This window comes from Panthera tigris, chromosome B4 (assembly GCF_018350195.1).
Source record: "Panthera tigris isolate Pti1 chromosome B4, P.tigris_Pti1_mat1.1, whole genome shotgun sequence".
Lineage (NCBI taxonomy): Eukaryota > Metazoa > Chordata > Mammalia > Carnivora > Felidae > Panthera > Panthera tigris.
The window spans coordinates 35,233,151-35,257,956 of NC_056666.1; the positions used below are offsets into that span (position 1 = coordinate 35,233,151).

Consider the following 24,806-nt stretch of genomic DNA (forward strand, 5'->3'; position numbering starts at 1 on the left):
TTTTTAAATAACCCTTATTTTTTATTTCAAAATGTTTATCATAGACCATCGGTAAGAATCATAATTATTCAGAAAATGAATGATTTGTAATTTCACTTCCTGAAATGGCTTGTCATTAACACTGTAATGTACACCCTATTAGACTTCCCAGGTTATAGTACATCCTATCTATAATTACATGAGATGTAAATAGAGTTTATGTGTTATGAAAGTGAGATATTATGGATGACATTCTATATATTTCCATTTATATATCTATCAACCTCTTCCCAAGCCATTAAATATCCTCCATATCACCATCTGAAGAGCTACATGGTGTTCCATCACATGGATGCACCCTAACATAGTCAACCAGTCCTCTAGAAATTGAGGAATAACAGAGAGGGGAATTCAATTATTTCAGGTTTGACTCTATTATGAGCAAGACTACAATGAAATACTTGTAAATAGTCTTTGTGTATTTCTGATTACTTCCACAGGGCAAAAGCCTAAAGAATTCTTGAACCAAAAGGAATGAAGATTTTAAGGCTTTGAACAAACCACCTCCAAAGTGACTGTAACCATTTCCACTGCCCAGCAGCTCTGTCTCCAAAGCATGTCCCATTCATCCCAATGTACCAGCCTCCATCCTTCCCAACTGGTCTCTCATACTGCCCACCCACCCCCAATCCATTTGCCTAGGCAGACAACCTTTCAAAAATAAAAAACATGTCATGCTTCCTACTACGGATGCTCTTCTGTTTCTGACACACACCAAGTTTGTCCTGCCTCCTTTACACTTGCTGTTCTCTCTCCCAAAAGGCTCTTTCTCTCTTTCTTAGCAAGCCTAGCTCCTATTTGTCATCCTAGCCCCAGAGGGGTCTTCCCTGGCCACCAACTTAAAATAACTCCCTCCCTATAATCATGATATCCCATCACTTTGCTTCTCTTAGATTCCTTGTCCACAGCACCAACCACATTATTCATGTTAATTAAGATCTCTTATTGATTTGCCTACTACTATATTTTGTCTCTTCCCCCTTCCCTCCCCCCACATGTACAGAAAATGTAAACTCTTATGCCCCTCAGTGTGCCTGAGAATCATACATTCTCAGTAAATACTTGTTGAGTAAATGAATGCACAGAAGAGTCATTTTAGTGCTGCCCTAACCAAGCATAATATGATGGCTAAATCTAATGTAAGACATACCACCTACTGCCTTCCAGAAAAGAGGGGGGAAAAGACAAGAGATACCATAAACAACAGCAAGTCAAGACTGGTGGGTAACGGCAGACCCCAAAGCTCAGGCTGTGATGCCTCACCTCACATCAGACAGACCTAGCAGAATCTAAGCAGGCATCAGAACAAGGCCCTTCTGCATTGGAAAATAAAAATCTACATCCTTTAAAACTAATCTCAAAAAAAAAGCGGGGGGTGGGGGGAATTTACCAGAAGAAGTTACAACATATAAGAAAACACCCAGAAGTGTCTTCTCTCATATTCTAGAGATATTTAAATTGTCCAGGTTAGTAAGATATAGATAGGGCAATACAACTGTTTTTCACAATTTGAAGACCTGACATATTATTAAAAACAAAAATATAAAAAGTGTTTACATTAGATCTCTAGATTACAATAGCAGCTATGGACATGCATGTGAGACTCTCACCCACATCAGCACTGCTGAATTCCTGGGTGGGCAGAGGCGATGCTTTACCAATTGCCTACTGCTGAGCCCCGACCAGGGAGCCAGCACTGCACCTGGCATTTGACATGTGTGACCACATATGAGCCTCCGGGCGACTCTCTGAAGCATTGCTATCCCCACTCGTACAGGTCAGGAAACCCAGCTTCATGGAGATCACAAATGGATTACATCAGGATTCCAACACATGCCTATCTGGCATGTGCTTTTTATACAATGTCCCCAGTTGCCCATGGCACAATTTGAGAACCAGGGTGCCCAGATTCCCAGTCCTTCACCCCTTCCACAAGTTTGTGCTAATGCTGGATGCAAGAAGCAAAGAGCCATTTCCTTCCACCTCTGAAGAGCAAGAAACCCTTTCTACAGTTGAGAACAGCTTTCCCTGTATGATTCCCCTGTCAGGTCAATGTCTGGAGTTTATCCAGCATCAGAGTCCTCCTCAAGGACAGCCATTCTCCTGGGCTCCCTTTGGCCCTGGGTCAACAGGCCACACAGCATGTGCTTCCTCTCTCTTCCAGGGCCCTGCCTGAGACAGCGCCTCAGATACAATAAAGCCCATGGTGTGTGTGAAAGAAAATGTTTACAGGGTTTCAGGTACCCCAAAGAAAAACCTTCACAGTCATTTTAAAAGATTAGTTTCCCTCTCTAATCCGAAGCATCGTGAAGGGATAAAGCCAAGCCAACTTCAGGGAAAAGGGCCAGAGCTCTCCCTCTAGAAGTCTGATGGAAACACTGGACATGAGATGTATTTGACAACTTCTATTTACAACTCTAGAGAGTGGCAGAATCCTTGAAAATACTTGATTCTGTATTTTTTTTCAATAAATGAACAACAACAAAATGCTTAGTTCCTAGCTGGCCAGATAAAATGCAAGACAGGAGTTTCCTGAATTGAGTAAGAAGCATTGTTTGTTGGTCTCTCTGCCTCAGCTAGGCCCTCTGAGCGGACATCAAATGAGGGCAGATGAGGGAGAGCAGCTTCTTCTGACATCACACTAAAAAAGAAAAGTAGAGTGAGGCCAGAGGCACATGGAAACAGGGACAGGGACAATGTGGAAAGTAAAGTAGTTCTGTGGGCTCTTTCTCGAATTCTCTGCATAGCCCACCAAGGCACAAGGGCACTCTTCTAGAGGAGAAGTGTCCAAAACCACAGTGCTCCTGGCAATCACAAAGGGCATGCACGGCACAGCAATTTTAGAAACAAGATTCCACCAGACTGACTTTTAAAACAAATAGACACATATTTGTAGGATTGGTTCAATCTGGCACAGGTTTAAACTCAACCTTTCCTCCCATATGTCAAGCACACAAATGCACATCACCAGTTTTAAGACTGACAGCTTCCCTCCCATACTGAGTGTCTTGTTCTACTTGAAAGGCATTTCCCAGACTGAAATATTGAGACATATACAACTCATACAACGATGTTCAGGTTGCTAGATACTGACTAGTCAACCTATGGTCAGTAGCCGCTGGAGGATTAAAAAACAAATTGAAATGACCAGATTCCTGTATGTTCAACCTATAGCTGATATAGGACCTCTCTGCCCTCCTTTTTTTTTTTTTTTCTGTTGTAACAAAACAGATCTTCTTAAATATATTTCACATATTGCAGTAGCCCGGACATCAAATGTTTCCCAGAGTGAAATTAAATATAGCATTTTATTTGGAGCAAGTCAGCCTAACTCAATTTTCCTTCCCAGCATTGCCACATAGAGACCTTCCATTTGGCAGCTGGGAGATGTGCTCAGCTCTGAGCTGGACTTAGAACTTCTTTCCACAGTCTTGACAATCCATCTGTTTCCTCTGCCCTTGTTCAAGAGCTTTAGAAGTCATAAAGGGGGCAGTTTGGCCCTCTGCCCTCAGGCCCTGTCTTTAGGGGAAAACATACCTCTCTTCCCAGCAGAGCCTCTCCAGGCTCCTCATGACCACAATACTGCACCACTGGAAATTTAACTTCCTAGAAAAAGCAAATGAATTTGCCATGAAGCAGTCTGCCCTTGATGGAGGGAGTGGCTCCCATCTGGAATGCTGTTGCATGTCATTGTACATTGTTGATGTTTACCCTAACACAACATCAGGAGAACCAAGCAGACTGGGAATCTCACAGTGGATAAACATTACTGCATACCAACTGAGGGCTGTGCATCAGGAACTCAAAGGTTATGGGGGAGCAAAGGCTGTCAGAACAGGTGGAGTGAGGGGAACCTTGAGAGCCAAAAATCAACGTGCTCACTTTACAGATGCAGCAACTAGACCCAGAAAGGACATGATGCTCCCAGGGTCACAGCACCAGGCGGCAGCCACAGTGATTTCCTAAATCTCTGGTGAAGGCTTTCCCATCCCCATCTGGGAAGTTTAGAGGAAGACAAGTACCAAGTAGATGCCTCTAACAAGTGTGTCATCAGTGGAGGCTTACAGTGATCCTTCCCTCTTCCCAGGGGCCTGAGAGAGTACTTGGCATCTCTTTAATTCCCGAAACAGCCCTCAAACAAGGAACTGTGGCTCACAATTAGGCCCAAGATCACCAAGATCCTGAATGTCACAACTGCAATGTGAATACAGTCCATTTTCAACTCCAGACCTGACTGTGCTGTGTTGCCTCACTTAGCCCTCCTCCAAAACGGAGCCATCTCTAATAAGCGTGTGATAAATCAGAGCAAGTCCAAATGAAAACACAAGTTGCAAAGCATCTATCAAGTAGCATCCAAAGTGTGTGTGTGTGTGTGTGTGTGTGTGTGCGCGTGCGCACATGCCCATTTACGCACATGTAGGAAAAAGAACACATCAAAGTACCAAGTGGTGATTTTAAAATTTTCTTCTTTATAAATTTCTGTTTTTCCAAAATATTAAACAGTTCTTATTTTTAAGAACTAATTTAATTTAATCTGAAATTAAAATTTTTAAACTGTGGTAAAATACACATAAAATTTAGCATCTTGACCATTTCTCTTTTTAATTTTTTTAATTTATTTATTTTGAGAGAGAGAAAGAGAGAGAGAGAGAGAGAGCAGGAGGGGCAGAGAGAGAGGGTGAGAGAGAGAATCCCAAGCAGGCTCCGCACCATCAGCACAGAGCCTGATGTGGTGCTCGAATTCACAAACCATGAGATCATGACTTCAGTCAAAACCAAGAGTCAGATGCTTAACGGACTGAGCCACCCAGGTGCCCCCCCCACACACATTTAACCATTCCCAAGTGTACAGTTCAGAACCATTAAAACATGTTCACATTACTATGCAACTGTCACTACCACCATCCATCTCTAGAAAACTTTTCATCTAGCAAAACAGAAACCCAATACCCATTAAACAATAACTGCCCAGTTTCCCTCCCCAGCCCCTGAAAACCACTGTTCTACTTCCTGTCTCTGTGAATTTGCTTCTCCTAGGTCCTTCACATAAGTATTTGTCCTTCTGTGTCTGGGCTTATTTCACCTCGTGTAATGTCTTCAAGGTCCATTCATGCTATAGCATGTCAGAATCTCCTTCTTTTGTATCGCAGGTGCACACCTCATTTTGTTTATCCATTCAATTGTTCGTGGACACTTGGGTTGTTTCAACTTTTGACTATTGTGAATAACGTTGCCACAAAACATAGATGTACAAATAGTTTTTTAGAAACACCCAAGCTTCTTAAAATCCTGAAGTATTTTTTTCGGAATGTGCCACTGTCCATTAAAATCAGGGTATGTCTTCTGTGGGTCCTAGCCTGGGAAATGGAGCAAATTCTATGCTGGGGTCTGCACGTTTTGCCTTCTATCTTTAAACACTTTTAAACCAATGGTTTTCAACCTTGGCTGTACATTAGAATCACCCGGGGGTGCTTTTTAAAAACACTGATGTCCAGGAGCACCTGGGTGGCTCATTCAGTTAAGCGTCTGACTTCAGGTCATGATCTCAATGGTTCGTGGGTTCAAGCCCTGCATCAAGCTCAGTGCTGACAGCCTGGAGCCTGCTTCAGATTTTGTGTCTCCCTCTCTCTGCCCCTCCCTGCTCATGCTCTCTTTCTCTTTCAAAAATATATAAACTGTAAAAAAAGACTTTATAAAAATACTGATGTCCAGGCCCAACTGAAGACATCTGAATCCCAATCTCTGAGTTGAGGAAGACAAATTAGATTTTTTTAAACCTTCCCTCTCCCAGAGCCAAAGCATTAGAGACTGTTAAAAACTGAGAACAAACTGAGGGTTGATGGGGGGTGGGAGGGAGGGCAGGGTGGGTGATGGGTATTGAGGAGGGCACCTTTTGGGATGAGCACTGGGTGTTGTATGGAAACCAATTTGACAGTAAATTTCATATATTAAAAAATAAAAAAAATTAAAAAAAATTAAAAAAAAAAAAATAAACCTTCCCTCTCCCCTATTATTCTGCAGGGGTGAGAATCACTGCTATTAACTCTCTTCTCTCTTCTTTGGGGGCCCCTTCTCTTTATTTACAAAATGTCTACCCTGTAAATAACACCTTTTCTCCCATCAAAAGTAAAAAGGGTTTACTGGCTAGTCAACTACCCTAGGTGTTTGCCTGATTATGTCTGAATGAGAAATGCTCACTGCAGAGCACTGCCTCCTCCAGTGCAAACCTTTTATCTCTAATTGTGCAATAAGAACCTGCCTCTTTCTTGGCAGGAATGTTAATATGAATAAGCAGGTAAGAAGGTATTTCTGGGCCTACTCAGTCCTTAAGGAAATTATAATCTAGTCCTTTTAAGGCAGCAAGGGCAGGAAGAGAGAGAGAGAAAGAGAGAGAGAGAGAGAGAGAGAGAGAGAGAGAGAGAGAGACCTCTACTCTCCAGGCTTGGAAGGAGGCTGCAGAGGAGGCTGGCTCCCTGGACTCACTGGAGGAGACAGAGGACCTGGGTCATGCTCACATTCCTCTGACCCTAAAACACCCCCAGGTCCCGGCCTCCCCCATTCTAACCCAGGACTCCCAGGTACTTCCTTTGGTGTGTCCTGAGGACAGTCAGTGTGGCTTTGTCCAGTTCTATATTTGATCATTCCCCCTCTGTAACCAGCACTCCAGAATGCATCTCTCTGCTGCTGTGCTCTCTGATCTCCAAGTTCTTGACAACAGAGGGTGTCGCTAAAAGGGGAGCATCGTGACTTCATCAACAAGTTGAGTTCTAAACATCTCTGTCAGAAGCTTCACAAGCAAAGGTGGACATGCAAGTGGCCGCAGCAGGACATACTCTGGGACAGTCTCTCTCTTCGCTCTCTCCCACAGGGCTCTCCTCTCTCAGTAGGCAGACCTGGGGCTCTAAGGCCCTTCACCTCACCTTGGGGCTCCTCTGCCTTTTTGGGGAGAGCCCTCCAAACAGGATATTGGAAGACATCCATGCTACAGTCACAGCAGCAGCTTCATGTTCCCAAGGACTAGTTCTCCATCCACATGAAATGTTAATGTAACAGAATGCCAAGCTGTGCTGGAGGCCAGGACCCACAGCAGGAGTTCAAAGGAGAGAAGAGAGGGTGAGCTGGAGGAGTCCAGGGAGCTGCAGAGAGTCCACAGAGTGTGGGGTAGCCCCAGTGGAGGGAGAGGGGAATGGACATGATGTAGCCAGGCCTAGAAAGCAGGAAGAGGGCACTCTACCCAGGGGACAGGACCTGCTTGGGTGTGGCTGGGGTGAGCAAGCCCAGCTCTGAACTTGTCTGTGCCCTCTCAGCGATGCCAGTCCCACAAAGTCATGAGCAATAAGGTTAGCAGAGAACTCAGCACCACGATAGATGACCAGAACCTATCCTAAGAAGTGAGCAAGCTCACAGAAAGGAAGGGAGAGGCAGTGTGAGGGGTAAGGAAAATGAAGACTGAAGCCCTGAATAATACAACAGGACACCTCCAAATAGCAGATGAACGCTGAAGCCAGGGACCTCAGACAGGCATGTCTCTGACATATCTCTGACCAGTGAACCCAAAATACACAGCCACATGTGGATCTGGTTATCTTGTGCAGCCGGTCCTTGCGGAGCACGTACTAAGCATCAGCACTTACACACTCCCAAGTTGCCTCCAGGTTTTCATGCCCCCTTCCTCCTGACTTCCCACTCACAAGGTGCTTAAGCCCAGACCCAGAGGACACCCCTCTGCAACATCAGAAGGAGAGAGGAGGGGAGACACTTAACATTATTTTGATCACCTCTTCAGTATCTTTTTTAGGCAGGGGTGAGACAGTTCTGCACAATTTACAGGTAAAGAAACAGAAGCACAGAAGAGAAGAGATGGAGTTCAAATGAACCTCATGCATCAATAAATTATGTTTGCCAATCAGGAGTGTCTGCCTATGGATTACGGCCGGGCCTGCAGGAGGAGGAAAGGCGGGTGGGCGGGAGGACTATTCAGCAATGCCATCACTAAATTAAAGTACACTGGTCACGGGGCACCTGGGTGGTTCAGTCGGTTAAGCGTCCGACTTCGGCTCAGGTCACGATCTCGAGGTCCATGAGTTCCAGCCCCGCATCAGGCTCTGTGCTGACAGCTCGGAGCCTGGAGCCTGCTTCGGATTCTGTGTCTCCCTCTCTCTCTGCCCCTAACCCACTCATATTCTGTCTCGGTCTCTCTCAAAAATAAATAAAAACATTAAAAACAAAAAAAGTACACTGGTCACCCTGAGGAAGCTAGCTCCTGTGGCCCAGGCCTGTGGCTGAGATCCATTTTTGAGCATATTTACATAAGAAAAGGAGAACAGTGTGACAGAAAGGGCACAGGGATGTGGAAGCAGACAGACTCAGGCTCATTTTTAGCTCTGCAACTTTGGATTTCAGCTTTACACAGGTTAAAAAATGGCTAAGGGATTAAAAAGAATCCTGGTATTATTATCCTGGTGATACTCAATAATAGAAAACTGTTTCTATTAACTTATTGCTGGTGTTTAGGCTTTCTTAAGTTTTCATCACAATTATTCACAAATTTATTGACCTAGAATAAAACCCAATAAAATTTTTGAGTTGTCTGTTGAAAATGATTGAGACCACTTCTCATTAATTGTGTACTGATTAGGAGCAATTTTCCAGGTACAGTTAGGTGGGAAAAAAAGCAATGCAGGACAGAATGTATAAGTGTTCACATCAGGGGCGAATGAGAAAACAATATACGTGTATATGTTCTCTGATGTGTAGGTCTCCTACCAGGACAGGCCCTGGAGGTGAGGAGCAAAGAAGAAGAGAGACTTTTCACAGCATACCCTTTCATGTATTCTTTATTTTGTACTGTGTGAATCTGCTATTTTTTAAAAAATACATAGAATAATTTACTTACAAGAAGTTTGGGGAAAAAATAAAGCTGTGCAAGGAGCTGAAAACTTTGGATGAGCTAGTGGGAGTACATGAGTGGTGATGTGCTTCACAGCTCAATGGAGAGACAGTTGCCAAGGACCCTGTGTCCTGAGAACAGTCTGGGGCCATGGGGAGGGGTCTCCAAGCATCCTGATTCCATCGCTTATTACAGAGCCTTGCAGTGCCAACCTCAAGATAAGCCATACAAAACAACTAAGAGCCACCTCCCTGGAGATGACACTGGTGAAAGTTCGTAACTCTCTGGTTCACATAGCACCTTCTATCCAAGGACTGCAAAGTGCTCATGCACATTCACGAGGCCCCAAGGCCACCCTTAGGAGAAGGGAGCAGCTCTCCATAGCTGTGAGGACTGCAACCCTGAGGGGCATGGAGGGTAAGCCCCTTCAAGCTCAGTGGCCCAAGCCTCCCACCTGAAGTCTCTCACTTCCAGTCACCCCGAGGCAGTTGTTCCACCTCTCCATACCTCAGTTTCCTTCTTTGCAATCTGAGAATATGAACAGTACTTATTTCACAAGATTGGTGTGTGGAGTAAATAATGCCCAGACACAGTAATAACTAATATTGATTGAACCATTATTTTATGCCAGACACTGCTTAAGCAATTTGACCCATATTTACCTGATTACTCTCCTTAATTTATGAGTGGGGGAACTGAGGCACAGAGAGGTTCTGGAAGCCACATACATGATAGGACTGGTGAGGGGAACCCAGAACACTTTACATGCATCACTGCTCAGCAGGCTAACATGGAGGACTGTCAAGGTTTCAGATGGGCGCAGCCTAGAGATGGAAAAACTGAGGCACGAAGAGGCTGCTGGTTCTGCTGCTCTCCCTCACATATGATTGCAAGGCCATAGATGGCAACCTCTATCAACAGATGTCAGGGAAACCAAGACAACACTGTATGGTGGCATTACTGCTTCTCAGTCTGAGGGCAGGGGGATGCAGGCTATCACTCACAGATGTAAGCCCTAGGTTCCCTCTGAGACCTGCAAACACCTCTCCCCTCTTCAGGACCCAGGATTCAGAGCTTTGCTGACCAAGTGCAGAGAAGGTGCCAGAAAACCTGCATAAAAATCCCGAGGTGCCTGGAACATGAGAAAACTGGTTATTGTTCAAAAGCTCATGGCTGCCAGTGAAACATGTCGAGAGGGGGTGGCCCAGGCGGGGGAGGGGCAGTGTGTGAAGCCGGCAGGCCCATCTGTAAACACAGAATACGTTAGGAATGTGTAAGCAAAACCAGAAATCCCTCGGCAGCTGCCTCCATTCCTCTCCTTCACGGACAGGGCCTGGGAGGCCTTCGGAAGAGAAGGGAGTCTAGCGTTTAGCCTCCGATGGCCAGAAAGATAGCTCCACAGACTGTCTGTCACGGAGCACTGGGTAAAACAGACACACAGAGAGCTTCACTCATTAACATTGGCGTTGCCATGACAATAAGCTGTTGCCAGGTAGCAGCGAACTAGGAGAAGAGTGAGAATTAGCAAAGCCTAAAAATAAAGCCGTTATGTTTCTTCCCCCGTCTAGATGTCCATGTGTAACAGGCAATAATCTCGCCTCCGCCTCAGCCCAGCCCTTCTCCCCAGCCAGCCCCCACTGCTGCTCCCAGCCCAGCACCAAGGGCAAGGAGCTCCCCTCTGAGGCGGCAGGAGGGGGCCTCCTAAAAACAGGTGAGGGCTAAAACCTGAAGGCTGGCTAACAAGCGGCACCGGAGAGAGAGCAGCAGTGCAAAAGCCAGGAGGCATTTTCCCCACTTAGGTGGTCAGCCTTGACTCCAGACTGAAGCTGGGCCCACTCCAGGCTGTCAGATACTTATCCCACTCCTTGGCTCAGAAGGAACAGGAAGAGGCAGGTGCCCTGTCCTAACTGACCACTTTTCTCTTGGAAACTACTTAGCCAAGCCTCAGCCCCAGAGGTGACTATGGAAGTCAGGAGCCTGGGCTGGGCAGCATGAGTGGTTCACAGTTTCCTTTAGAACTGTGATACCACCAGAAGAGCCATCATGATACTAATTCTAAAAGGTAAAAGAGCATAATGATAAAAATCATTGAGCAATTTATAAACATCTCCAAGGGACAGGCAGTGAAATTATTTTCAGGGTCTTCCGGGCTGACTCTGATATCAGAAGAGAAAATACACGTGTCCAGTGGTTATCTGTTTCCTTTGTTCATTTCTCCCATCAGACCCTAAGCTGCACAAAGGCAGAAATCACATCTAACCACTTACCCTCATAACCTTAGCACCTGCGGTTGTCCCAGACACACAGCCAGCACACAACAGACACACCAGGGGAAAGAGGGAGCTGGGAAGGAGCTGGGTGCTGCCTCAAACACACGGCAGAGACAGCATTCTGGGTAAACGGCGAAGATATCAACGGTAATAATACTTGACCTAGATAAAATACCTCTCTTTCTACAATTCTAAGCTCTGTATTTTAAGAGCTAAGTACTACTCTCTATCCAGGTCTCTATTTTCAAAAAATTGATTTATCACAGACAGGTGTGTCATGCTTTAAGCAGATCAGATAAATTAAAACCCAAAATTTTGTTGGCAATAATTTCCTTTATAAGTCATTATAATAAAGTTTCCTCAAATGTACACCCATCTAATTTCTTTACAGTATGATTTATTTAATTCAGATAGTATGTGCTAATTTGAATCTCTACTTTAAGTGAAGCCAGAAGCAATAGTGGAATTCGTGGTTTCTTTCCTTCCAACAGACTCACCCTTGACTCACCACACTCTCCCTCTACCATGGTTAATATGCACTCAGCAAATGCAAACAGCAGCTAATTTTAATATTAGTGCAAGAAGTGCATACTTAAGAAACTAAAATTATTATTTCTTTTGCCATCAGCCCATAAAAATATATAACCCAGAACAGAACATGAACATTATTTCTTGGTTCTTTGACTGTTCTGGAGTATCTAGCCATTAATCCAAATGCCAGTTCTTGCCTCTGGTCCCCCAAGCTTGTGCAAATAATGTAAACAGAGAGAATGACAAGGAAAAGTAGGAGCAGAACAACTGGGGATTTGAGAGCAAGCCCCATTGATCATCCCACTCCCCATCCCAACCTCCCAGCAAGGCCAGAGCTGTATGACTTAATTTATGCTCTTGAGAGAATGAGAATCAGCAGGTAGGGTCCTACTGAATAAGTTATAGAGATGCACATGACTGCTGTATTTCAACAAGACTCCACAGCGGTTCATATTCTTACAAAAAGACAGCAACAGTAGCCATCAAATCTGCTTTTAGCATTGTTTCTAGACAAGCTAAAGTTCATGGACACATTCCTTCTCTTCCAAAGTCAGACACCCCAGACTTTTACTAGAGGGGCCGTGTATTCACAATGCCTGATATGACACAGGCACAACCAGGCACAACCCAGACGAGTCCAACAATGCTACTGGAGCATGATTTCTACAAGTGTAAGGAAGTGGGATAGCAGTCCATTAACTGCAGAATTCCAAGTGATATGTGTCTCTGACATCACAGCCTGGAGAGGGCTCCTTATTCAGCAAGATCTGCCTGATTTATTGTTCCCAGAGCTGAAGCTGAGGGCCCCTGCATGCCAATGTCCACCTGGACCCCTGGGTTTTCAGCAGGGCCTTCACTTGACCACAAAACAAATGGAAAAGTCAGTCCTGACACTAACTGGAAAATAGGGTTCTTTTGAAAGCTTTATGTTCCTTTCTGCTAAAAGGGACCCAAGAGACAGCTCTTACCATCACTACACAACCATCTTGACACATAAAATCCCAGCTTGTCCTCATTACCCATCCACATCCTTTCCTCCTTCTCTATGGCATAAAATACCCAGTTATAGCCACAGATTCCAATGGAGAGGAGTTATTGAAGAGATGGCGGTGACACAGCAGCCGGCTTCACTGCACCCTGAGTACAGCGTGTGGCATTGCACTGGGCACCTCATAGGTGACCAAGAAATAGACATCGAGTCACTGAATCAACGAATAAAAAAATTAACCTAATGCTCTTTCCCCTAATACACTTGCATTACTGGCATGCTTCCCAGTTTAGAAACTTGGGCCCAGTTCTCTGAGCCACCACAAGCCTAACGGGGATCACACTTGCCTGTTACTGCCTTTGAGGTCATTTGCACTAGAGCCAAATGTCATTGCCAGCCCTGCAAGAACTGGGTTGAAATCCACCTCTAACCTTGAATTAACTAGATCTCGATCATTACCCTGGACTTCAGAATCGAGGCACTCCCACCAATCCTGGGCTTCCTCACCGGAAAGGGAAACAACACAAGCTACCTGAAGCCCTCAAGGGTAGACAGCAGAAATCCTAAAGCTGTCATTATGAGCAATACCATCACCATTTCACTTGGTACACTCTTGCGAACGTCCCTACTTCGTCCTACCCCACCCCCAACTCCCGTCTTTGCAAAGACTTCATATTTTGCACCATGGTCCTGGTGAAATGAATCTCGAATGATGACCCTAATGAAGCTGTTGAAACCTAGGGAGACCCCAACTCTGCACTAGCCGCTCCCCCCAGATGTTCGGTTGCAAAAGCAGTTGGATAAAAATAAAATCACACCAAGTTGAAGATTAGATTCCTCTCCCTGCCCTTCCTTCCTTCCTGCAACAGATAAACTTGTTTTCTTACTGTGCATTTACCATTTTTAGAAACGGGTTGAAAGTAAAATGCGAGCCTCTCCTGGAGGAAATGGTAGGATATCAGTCAGTCTCCCCCCCCCTCCCGCCCCTCTCTACACACTCTCTCTCTCTCTCTCTCTTTCTCTCTCTCTCTCTCTCTCCCCTCTCTCTTCTCCCTCTGTCTCCTCTCTGGCATGTGTTACTAAATTTTATACAGCTTGACTTGCTGCATCTCTGATATGAGCTGCTTATATACAACATAACCAGACACATATTTTTAAGAGTACGCAGCACTTAAAATAACTGGATTTTAAGCCTTCTGATTTTAGGTGAGAATTTGGTTGGAGGACTGGATGCGTCTTGGCTCTTGAGAAAGCAAGCAATTAGTGTTTTAAAGAAATGTATGAGTAACCTTTCAGGAAGCCACTGCCTGAAATGTAAGAAAAATCTGACTTGCTCTTTGCCCCACCAGACCCCCCTCCACCCCCTTGGAAAGTACAAATATCCTTCCCTGGATGGTTTCCAGAGATGAATTTTCTGAAGCTCAAGACAGTTATTTTAAACTTCAGCTCCTTAAACTGTATTTCTAAAATATAATTAGGAATTCTTTATTCTTGGCCAAACAATTGCTAATAGAACACTGTATGGTGGTACAAGCCAGTTAAGAATCTTATGAAACACTGCCCAAAATACAGAGCGGCACAGACACACGTCTCTCTGTCTCTGTCTCACTCTCTGTGTCTCTTTCTCTTGAATACAAGTATGCACACAGATGGAACACCATTTGTCTTCCCAGAGCCATCAAATATCAGGCACATGATGACTCCTCCCAGTGAATTCCTTATTATTACAACCAACTGTCTTGTTTGTTTGTTCATGAGGACTGTGGTATTTGTTTTTTTTTTAAACCATATTGATATATAAAGTGGATGCTTACAAAATTTTTAAAGGTGTTTGATTATTGTTTTTATGAAAACAGTTCTAACAATAAACACATCACCCCAAACCAAGACTTTAGTGAGGTATAGTATGATTCATTGCTTCTTACTGGAAGGCATGAGGGCCAGGGAGTAATATTTAAAAATCACCCACCTTTCAGAATGGACACCACCAGCCAGGAGAGCTGGCCCGGGGCTCTGGAGCCCTCTGCCCTGCTAGACATAGATCTTCTATTTACTGGGTGCAGGGGATGTCCAGGGATCTGAGGAAGGGGCCAGGGGGTGGGTGCCCTTGGATTAGAGTTAACTCAAACGCTCAGAGTAGTTAGAAAAGGAACCACGTTTCTCCATTATTTCTATTGGTGGGGGCGGGGGGGCAGGTACTCAGGCCCTAAGTTAGATCCTCAGGTTAAACCAGGTGGAACCTCAAACCAAACCAAACCAAACCAAAAAACAAGGCATTTGTTACGGGGTAAACACGTTGTTCTGGGGTGGGGTGAGAAGAAGTTAGATAACCTGACTTCATTGGTTTACTCACCCCAGGGGTTCTAATTTGGTCTAATCTTCAGCTACTAGGTATGATAAGTACAAACTGATCATTACATATTAAGACACTTTCATATTGGTCGGTAAATGGCCATTTCCCTGAGTTTCCCAAATTCCCTGTACCACCCAGGCCCCCTTCCTCAGGTCCCCTGGATCCTCCCTTGAACCCACTAAATAGAGGGTTTATGCCAGGCAGGACAGAAGGCTCCAGAACCCTACACCAGCCCTCCTGGCCAGTGGTATCCATTCTGATGAGTGCTGCAGGACCAGTTGTTAATAACATGTGCAGCCCTAGTCATGGTCTTCCCTTAAGACCATCTCAGCTAACATAGCTATCCTAGCCAAAGCCATGGTGACTTCTCAGGTGTATGTCATCTCCCCTCTTGTCACTATCCCTCTCTTTCAGCATGTTGTAACTTTTTCATTTGAATTATGTTGTGTGTTTTCAATGTACATGTCTTCTGATTACTCTTAGACATGAAGAGATTTGAGGCAGGTATAATACAATGTTTTATGTTTTCTGCCTTATCACGTCATACTTAACACAGTACTTGGTGCATTATAGGTATTTAAGGAATGTTCACTGGAAGAAACTTCTCAAGCCTGACATTCAAACAGCCATGGCTTGTAAGTTGATTTCCATCCTAACCAGGCCTTGCCATTCTTAAAGTCCCTGCAGGTATAGTCCCCTCCATGAAACCTCTCTGGAATTCCCCCCCCCCGCCCCACCCAAGTGATTCTGCTTTTTCTAATCCCTATGAAATCAACAGACCATAATGCATACCCCAACACCTAATTGAACTGTATTTCATCTTATGTTATGTTCCTTATAAGAAAGTTCAATTCTTGTTGTTTGTGTTATCACCCCAACTAGACTATACATTCTTTGAAGATAAGGACCACGTGGAAAAAAGCACATTTTGGTAATCTGTTTCTGAAAATCGTATGTTCAGTGGGAAATGCTAACCTATTTCCCATTATTTTAAGTAGGAAAAATTATAATGTGTTGCATTACATCAACCCCAAACCAAAATATATTATAATGTATTTCCTAAAATGTAAGCAAAGTACAGCACATAACTATCATATAAACTATCACATTAGGATGTAAAGTGTTTAAAATAGCACTTCCTGATCTCTCAGTTGAATGTGCAGAGGCCTGTCACCTGGTTTCTCCCAGACCTTGAAAAGGGCCCAAATGGATGACCTCCTTCTAGGAAGGTTGGCGGTCAGGAAAAGGGGAAGAGTGTGTTGCAGATGTATTATGGGTTGGAAAAGCAGTCTGGTCTACCTCACTATTTATTACATTGGCTTTGCAAATCCTCCAACACATATATGTGACCAAGACTCCTCCCCTGAGAAGAGGATGAATGTTCCTTTAGTGTAGTCACATGGTCTTTCTTAGCCCCCAAAATATCCCCAAAGCACATCTCCTTTACTGACACTCTGTGGGCTCTACAAATCACCTACAATTGTTTCTCATGCTCTACCAGTTGTATTAGAAACATAATTGGAGACTTTTCTTCAAAATGTACAATGAGTTTGGGTGATATATTTCCTGTATAAATATCAACTGAAAAATCATTTTATTCAGAGCTGTGTATAAAATATGAAACAGGACTATTGAAAACTAAAATATATTCTCCTAGGAATATGTTAACATGGGAGACATTCTGCAGGAGAAACCTGCATTTCTTCTGAATCTTTACCACCCTTAACACAATGATGAGTACATTGCATGTGAGCACTATATACCTAAGGACTGGTAAATGACTAAATAAATGGGACGAGATTAGGTTGGAGAGAAGGAGAAATCTTAAATCTTCCATGTTGACTCTTCAAAAGAGAAAAAGAACTAAGAATCAACACTCACTGGACACAAAGTGTGAGGTAGACATACATGTCATCTCTATATTCATGACAATGCAGAACGGGAGCTATCACTAGGCCCATTTTACAGATAAAAATACCAAGTTTCACACAGACTAGATAAACAACTTGGCTAAGAGCCACACAACTAGTCGGTGGTGAAATCTAGAATCAAATGCTGGCTTAACTCCAAAGTCTGAGCTCTTTCCACCATTGCATAGCACCTCCTCCCAGGTCAGAAGCAGACTCAACTCCCATGTTCTGCCATTTCCCCAACCCTTAGTGTCTTATTTTATTTTTTAAAACACCGCCCTGTGCTTCTGAAATCACCAATCTACATTATATAAGTTGTCAACTGGCCTTCTTCCCTCTGGATGTCATCCCAAGGTTTGGATTTTACGTCTCATGGAGCTCCAGTGGAAGCACCAAATCTCAAGTAGACTACCAGGAGGCTCAGACTCAATTTACATGGAACAGCCCCAGGTTTGCCCAACTCGCCCTCGTGCCTCCCTGAGTACCCCCAAATCAAGGTTAATCCCCAACACAGACCATGTACACCAGACCCTCTGCCTCCCCCCTTATTCAAAAACATCAACCCAAGAGGAGTCTACCATCACCATTTACTCGTCTGACAACTATTTCTTACATGCCAGCAATGGGCTAAGAACTGGGGATATGACAATGGCGAGAAGATAAATAAAGTTCTCAACCTCACCCAGCTTATGATCTACTGGGGTGATCAACAATCATACAAATAAATGTAATTACAAATTGTTTTAAGTTCTACAAGAGACAAGAGCAAGATAAAAGGGCAATACAGGGCAAGATAAAAGGTTATAACAGGAAAGAGGATTTAGAATAGGAGCTTAGGGAAGACTTGTCAAATGAAGTGACATTTAATGAGACCTAAATAGAAGGATAAGAAAGAGAAAGCCAAATTAAGAGTGAGCACCTCTGGGTTGTCGGCTTCCTCCTTGTAAGCACCACGACATGCCACCTCCCAAACCCCGCCTCCACAAGTCTATCTCCATGTCGGAACTGTGAGAACCCAGCCTCTCAGGGTGGTGGTGGGAGGCTACCTTGAACTTCTACATACAGAGGTTTCCCAGTTGAATTTGCAGAAGGCTGTCACCTGGTTTCACCCAGTCCTTTAAAGGGGCCCAAATGGATAACCTCCTACCAGGAAGACTGGTGCCCAGAAAAAGGGAAGGGATGAGAATGCAGATATGTCATGGGTTGGAAAACTACACTGGCTTTGCAAACCCTCCAATACATGTGACCAACACCCCCTCCCCTGGGAAGGGATGAATGTTCTTTGGTGTGTGTGTGTGTGTGTGTGTGTGTGTGTGTGTGTAAGAAGTTTTAAATATGCATTCTGAGAGAAATGTAACTAACTCGTCTGGTTCTGATTCATTCATAACTCACCAAATTTGTTTTGCAAGTGCTGTCTGATGTCCAAGAAACTGCCAAGCATCCCTAACCCTGCATCCCACTTTGAAGTGGTGGTTGTGCAGACGTCACATGCCCGCCTGGGCATTGAAGAACAGAGCCTGGGGCCCTGGGCCCTGAGATTTGGTAAGAAGAAGACCTGCTGTGAAGGTCTTCCAGTCACAATACCCCACGCTACCCCTTTGGTTCTGTTTAGCAATCTCTTTGGTGTGAAAATGTATCCATAATGCATGAGTGAACACCCCATGGGTGTGTGGAGAGAAGGGGGGGTGATAATCAATGTTTATTTCATTTGTTCGCTGACTGAAGCTATAATGTCAGCAGCCAGGTGAGCAGAAAGAAATGTCCTCCTTCTCTAGATTCAGAAAACTGCCCTAAAAACAGAGGAAGAGACAGGTTTAGACATATGACTAAGTCAGGCCCCAGAATTCTAACTTTCTAGTTGGTTCTGTGTTGAATGGACCTTCTCAACCAGGAGCATTATGTCCTCCTAGGAGGTGGTTCGAGGTGAGCAGAGGTCCTTCCAGGCGTCACCATACCTGGGTGGGGACTTAAGTGGGGGTGAAAGCCAAGGCTTCTAAACACCCTGCAGTGGGTGACACAGACCCTAACAAAGAATGGCCTCAGCACTGAGCAAGAGCTACCCTGAGGGGAAGAAGACAAGGCAGTAACCATGGCACTTGGTGGCAATGGGGGAGGACAGCTCAGAGACAGGACTGCATACATAATATCCTACACCACCTTCTTGGTACTAGCCTGTTGCTTCTCTGACCTAATAGCCTAACTAGGTCTCTGACCTAATAGTTCAGAGGCATGTCACTTTAAGGGAAAGACTATGTATGTCTCACTTTAAACAATACTCAGTGTGGAAATCAAGCCATTTTCTAAATACTCCAGGGGAGATACTCCAGGTAAATACTTGACACACTCCTTTCATAGGATCCCCATGATGATTTTATCTGCATAGAAAAAAAAAAAAAAAAAAAAAAAACTCTGGTAGCACCAACAGCCACTTCCTAGGCTTCTATGATCAGGCACTTAGATTTCCAGATACAAAGCATCTGTTTATGGAGAAGAGAAGTCTGTCTTGGACTGTGAGACATGGGGGACTTTGTCAGACAGATGTCTTCATCTCTGGGACCCGGAGCATTCTAAGGACCTATGGCCCTTTATCCATGAGCCTCACCTCACCCACCTCACCCTCTGCTTACAGAAGACAACAGAGCTTGTACTTTACACACAAAACATTTTTAGATTAAATGAAGGGTCTAAGGATGGTGTCCAGCAGGATGCTTTCCTCATATGAAGCAAGGTCCCTTTCTCTTCTCTGCTGTAGCTCCTGAGATGGTTGTGCCTTCGAGGAGCAAGAAGGCAGACAAGGTACCAGTTTCATTCTGAAGGACCGGGAAGAGAAGTAAAGGTCTCCTACCCCCCAAATAATTCTCATTCTGTTAATAAATGCTTGAAATGTCTTTAAATGATTCAAGAGCAGACTTAAAATATGAAGTATCTAATATTCATGCTGAGCTATAAATGACTGCTCTCTAGTTCTTCGGTTCTCGCACAGGTTTTAACAGAGAGAAAAGCTTAAAAGTGCACAATAGCATTGATTACGTAGACAGAAAGAGGTTGGAGCATCGTGAAAGTAGAAAAAAAACCATGAAATGAGAGACAAGCCATCACAGGCATGCTCAGCTAAACCAGCTATGAGACACCCACCAGGCAAGTCCCTAGCAGCATGAGCCTCAGTGTCCCTATTTGTAAAATGAAAGATTGAGCTGCATGGTTTTTTTAAACGTTTATTTTTGAAAGAGAGAAGAGAGAGACAGAGCGTGAGCAGGGGAGGGACAGAGATAGAAGGAGATACAGAATCTGAAGCAGGGTCCAGGCTCTGAGCTGTCAGCACAGAGCCCAATGTGGGGTTCAAAAGCACAAGCCACAAGATCATGACCTGAGCTGAAGTCGGACACTTCACTGACTGAGCCACCCAGGTGCTTGTGAGTTGCATGTTCTTAGAGGGCTTCCAACTCTAAAATCCACATTGTCCAGTTCAGGCAAGAAGAAACAGAGGCCTGAGGTCAGCACTGAATAATTTCTCTAATCATTACAACTTAAAGAGAAAAAAAACACATATTTTTGCATGTGACAAAAGACTAGCAAAACGTAAATGGTCAGTATCACTTTTCAGCAGCTGCCGCTAAGGTGTTCAGTCCTTCTGAGGAAGCTGAGGCCGTGCTGGGGTGGGTCCCCCACTTCACCCTGAGACTAGCACGCGCCCACACCATGGCCTCCATCTTGGAGCTCACCTGCATCTACTCAGCGCCCTCATTCTGCATGACAATGAGGTGACAGAAATGGAGGATAAGATTAATGTCCTCATGAAAGCAGCAGGTTTACTAAGTGTTAAACCTTTGTGGCCAGGCCTGTCTGCAAAGGCTCTGGCCGATGTCAACATCAGGAGCCTTGTCTGCATGGTAGGGGCTGGTGGACCTGTCCCAGCAGCTGGCACGGCACCAGCAGAGGCCCTGACCGCTCTACCACTGCTGCCCCAGCTGAGAAGAAGGCAGAAGCAAAGAAAGAAGAATCTGAAGTTTGATGATGACATGGGCTTTGGTCTTTCTGACTAAACCTCTTTTATAACATGTTCAATAAAAAGCTGAACTCTTAGGGGCACCTGGGTGGTTCAGTCGGTTAAATGTCTGACTTCAGCTCAGGTCATGATTTCGGATTTTGTAAATTCAAGCCCCACATCGGGCTCTGTGCTGACAGTTCAGAGCCTGGAGCCTGCTTCAGATTCTGTATCTCCCCCTCTCTCTGCTCCTCCCATGCTCATGCTCTGTCTCTCCCTGTCTTTCAATAATAAATAAGCATTAAAAATTTTTTTTAAAGCTGAACTCTTAAAATGAATAAACAAACAGGTGGTGGGTACCCTCTAAGTCCCTGCCAGGAAGACCAGTGATGAAATCAGTATCACTGCCTGCCTAAAAGCTATCATTCCTGCTCACTGGCTGGCAAAGCCCAGATTCTGGTTGGTTGTGATACCACAATCCCAGTGTTGGAGGTAAGTCCTAATTCATCTAAACCTGTCAGGAAATCCCATTCTCCTTGCTAACGGGACATTTGACCAATTCCTGGCCAGGAGAAATGGTGGAGTGTATTGGACACTTCTGGGGGAAGTGTCCTCATTCTTAAGACACACTCAGGGGAAGATGCCTCCTGTGGCCTGGACATTGCTGCTTCTGCCTGGGATGTGTGAAATGGGTAGAGCCATCTTACGATTTCGGGGGAGGTCTCTGAGGACAGAGCTGCCACACCAAAGATGTCAGAGCACAAAGGATCGGGAGGATGCATGCCTCTAAGCCCCTCAGGAGACGATGGGCAGGATGGAGTGATAGAACAATGTGGAGCCACTTGTTGAAGGTCAAAAGGGACAAACTCACGAGCTTCAGGAGAAATGACTTTACGCAACTAATACCTAACTTACAAGAGGTTACATTTGCTTCAGGAAAAGTTTAGAAAAGATTTTTGGATAATCCACTATAATATATAATTGAAAACAATGAACAGAACATCAAAATGCATCCCTCACCTTGAAGACTAAGAATCACATGGAATAAATATGCTGCTCTGTATGTCACCTCTTGTTGGCCTTGTCAAAATGAATGCCCGCCACAGCAACCCTGGACACAGGGCTTAGTAGGCAGGTCCTCCGTCCTCTTCCCTTAATACCAGGATCCCTCATCTGACCTTCCCACCTCCCACCTCTGACTTCCTCCCCCTGGTGCAACCTGAGAGCTGCAGGGTAGAAAATGAGGAGTTTCTATCAAAGACACTGCAGAATTTACCTTTTCTACCAAACGTGATTCAATTGCTATTTTTTAAAACTGAAGTCTTCACAGTTTGGTAATGGAGGAACTCAATGCCACTGTGCGACACTGAGAGTACCACTCCCCCACACGTGTGGGGCCTACAGTATATGGAGTTGTAGGGAATCATTAAATGGTGAGTCATTCTTATGCCTGAGGAACACATCCACATAGCCTCTGAGGGGAGGCCTCTGGTTCAACAGAGATCAGGCGCTCTTCTGGCGGCATACCTCCTCAGAAGCCACTTCTCCAGGGGAGGCAGAGGTGGGGAGAGAGCCAGGTGGGGAGAGAGCCAGGTGGGGAGGAAAACAGGCAGGCAGATCCCCAGGTCCTGGCCCCTGCTGCCTTCAAAGATGCTTTCAGCAGAACGGCCAGATCTGAATATTTTGTCCTAAAGAAGGCAAGCACAAACACAAGCACCTTCCTTCTTGAGCGTGTCCTTTACTCCTGTTTCAGACGTGTGTGTGTGTGTGTGTGTGTGTGTGTGTGTACACACACGCAGCCTTGAAAGGTAACTCCAGTCCTCTCCAAGCCCTGGCTGCCACTCCAATATCAAGGCCATCTCACCCTCAGGGGCAGGCAAACCACATAATGATAGAAGATCATTTCCATACAAGGGCCTTCCGGTAGTAAAAATTCATTTAGGAGGAAATAAATTTGAATTGAATTTACTAAACCCAGAAAATGTAAATCAGGGGAACCTTCCTAATGAAATTGCAGCTTGGTTTGAAAACGATCTAAAGTTGCATTTCAAGATACAGGTTTGTTTCTGCATGGAACTGATTCACTGGGTGGTTATTTACAGAAGCCCTGGTTCTATTAAAGGGTCCTCAAAAATGTCAGATTTTGAAATTAATAAAATTCATTTCAGTTTGGTGCTTCTGGTTCCAAATTTAATCATCCTCCAGTTTGGTCCTATTCAATCACTGATTTGAATGTAGGAAAATCTCACCTACCTGAATGTTTTTGGAGGAAGAGGGAGGAGGAAAGTCTTGTCTAAACTGATGAAAAAATCCAAATGGCTGATTTTTGAAGAAAAATGGTTCTAATACTTGTAGTATTGAACATATAATAAGCTAAGATTTAAATGAACACTAATAAGTAAAATTGAGTTAGTCACTGAAAAATTACAATCCATAATAGGCTTTTATTACATAATAATGAATTACATTATATCACTGAGTCTTAATTTTTTAAATCAATGGGAAACACAGACTGTGTCAGAATTCCTGGGGTACAATTTGAATTCAAGTCACACAGCACTCAGGATTTAATTGGCATTTCCAATGGTCAGTGAGTAGCTTTAGTAAAGTCAAGAAGCAGGGAAGCTGGAGAGGGGGAGAGGGAGGACAGAGAGAGACGGAGAGAGGAGGAAAAAGAGGGAAAGAGGGACTGGGAGGAAAGAGAGAGGGCGAGGGAGGAGGGGTAGAGTGGAGAGAGAAGGGAACGAAAGGGAGAGACAGAGGTAGAGGGTGGGGAAGAGATCCACCAAGGGAAGAAGGGATAAATTCTTAAATTGGGAATCTCAATTTACATGTCTTGATAGAGAAGAGCAGCCGAAAGAGTGGTAGGATTTAAATTTCCTAAGGGCATAGGGTAGGTGTTCTGGGCTGTAGTGAGGTACCTTGCTGCAGTCTCCTTGTTCTGACAGCTTTAGCTCCCATCTCCCATCTTAGAAGAGCAAGATGGTGCCCCTGAAGGAAGGGGTGCTTTGGGCCAGCCTGTGCCTGGTAAAAAGCCAGCTCTGGATATACTGCTGGCCATGGGACTGCTGACCTAAAAAGGACCAGAATATGTTTCACTGGGCAAGCCCAGCCCATCCATTCTGAACCAGAAGGCAGGCTGCTAACAGGTTTTGTCCTGCTCAAAACTATAGAAGCCCTGGAGTCTTCCCTTCCTGCTGCCCACCTTATTCCTATCAGCTCTGGACCTGCTGGGCTAGGTGATATTTAAAATACTCAGGGGGCACCCTGGTGGCTCAGGTCATGATCTCATGGTTCGTGGCTTCGAGGCCCACATCAGGCTCTCCGTTGTCAGTGCAGAGCCTCCTTCAGATCCTCTGTCCCCCTCTCTCTCTCTGCCCCTTCCCTACTGGTTCATGTCTCTCTCTCTCTCTCTCTCTCTCTCTCTCTCTCTCAAAATAAATAAATAAATAAAACTTCTAAAAATTTTAGAAAAAAATACCCAGGAAGAAATGTTTACAGGAGACCATAAGGGCTACACCTACCACAGCCTCAAGAACCCTGAACCACACTGCTCTCCTTGCTGCTTGCCTGGACCATGTAAATACCCAGTAAACTCTCGGTTCTTCCTCACTTCCCTCTTATCAGAGTAAAGATTAATCGGACATCCTGCTTTTACACTTCAGTGTTAAATATGTTTCTGTTCTAGCTGGAAACTGCTGACGGCTTTCCAAAAGTAGTTCGATATAGAGGGAGTCTAACTGCAATTCTATACTACTCATTTACAAAAATATTATTTTCCACTGTGATTCATGGTAACTATAGAGTGTTTCAGCTGTATTATGGGTTAAACAGGCCAGC

General features: G+C 44.6%; 1 protein-coding gene and 1 pseudogene across 1 annotated transcript in view; one reads left to right on the forward strand and one right to left on the reverse strand.

Annotated features, from left to right (window-relative positions):
• LOC122240267 (voltage-dependent L-type calcium channel subunit alpha-1C-like) overlaps positions 1 to 24,806 on the reverse strand; it is a 181,758-nt gene that overhangs the window by 15,742 nt on the left and 141,210 nt on the right. The gene's annotated exons all lie outside the window — the stretch shown is intronic.
• On the forward strand, positions 20,681 to 21,024 carry LOC102969015 (annotated as a pseudogene).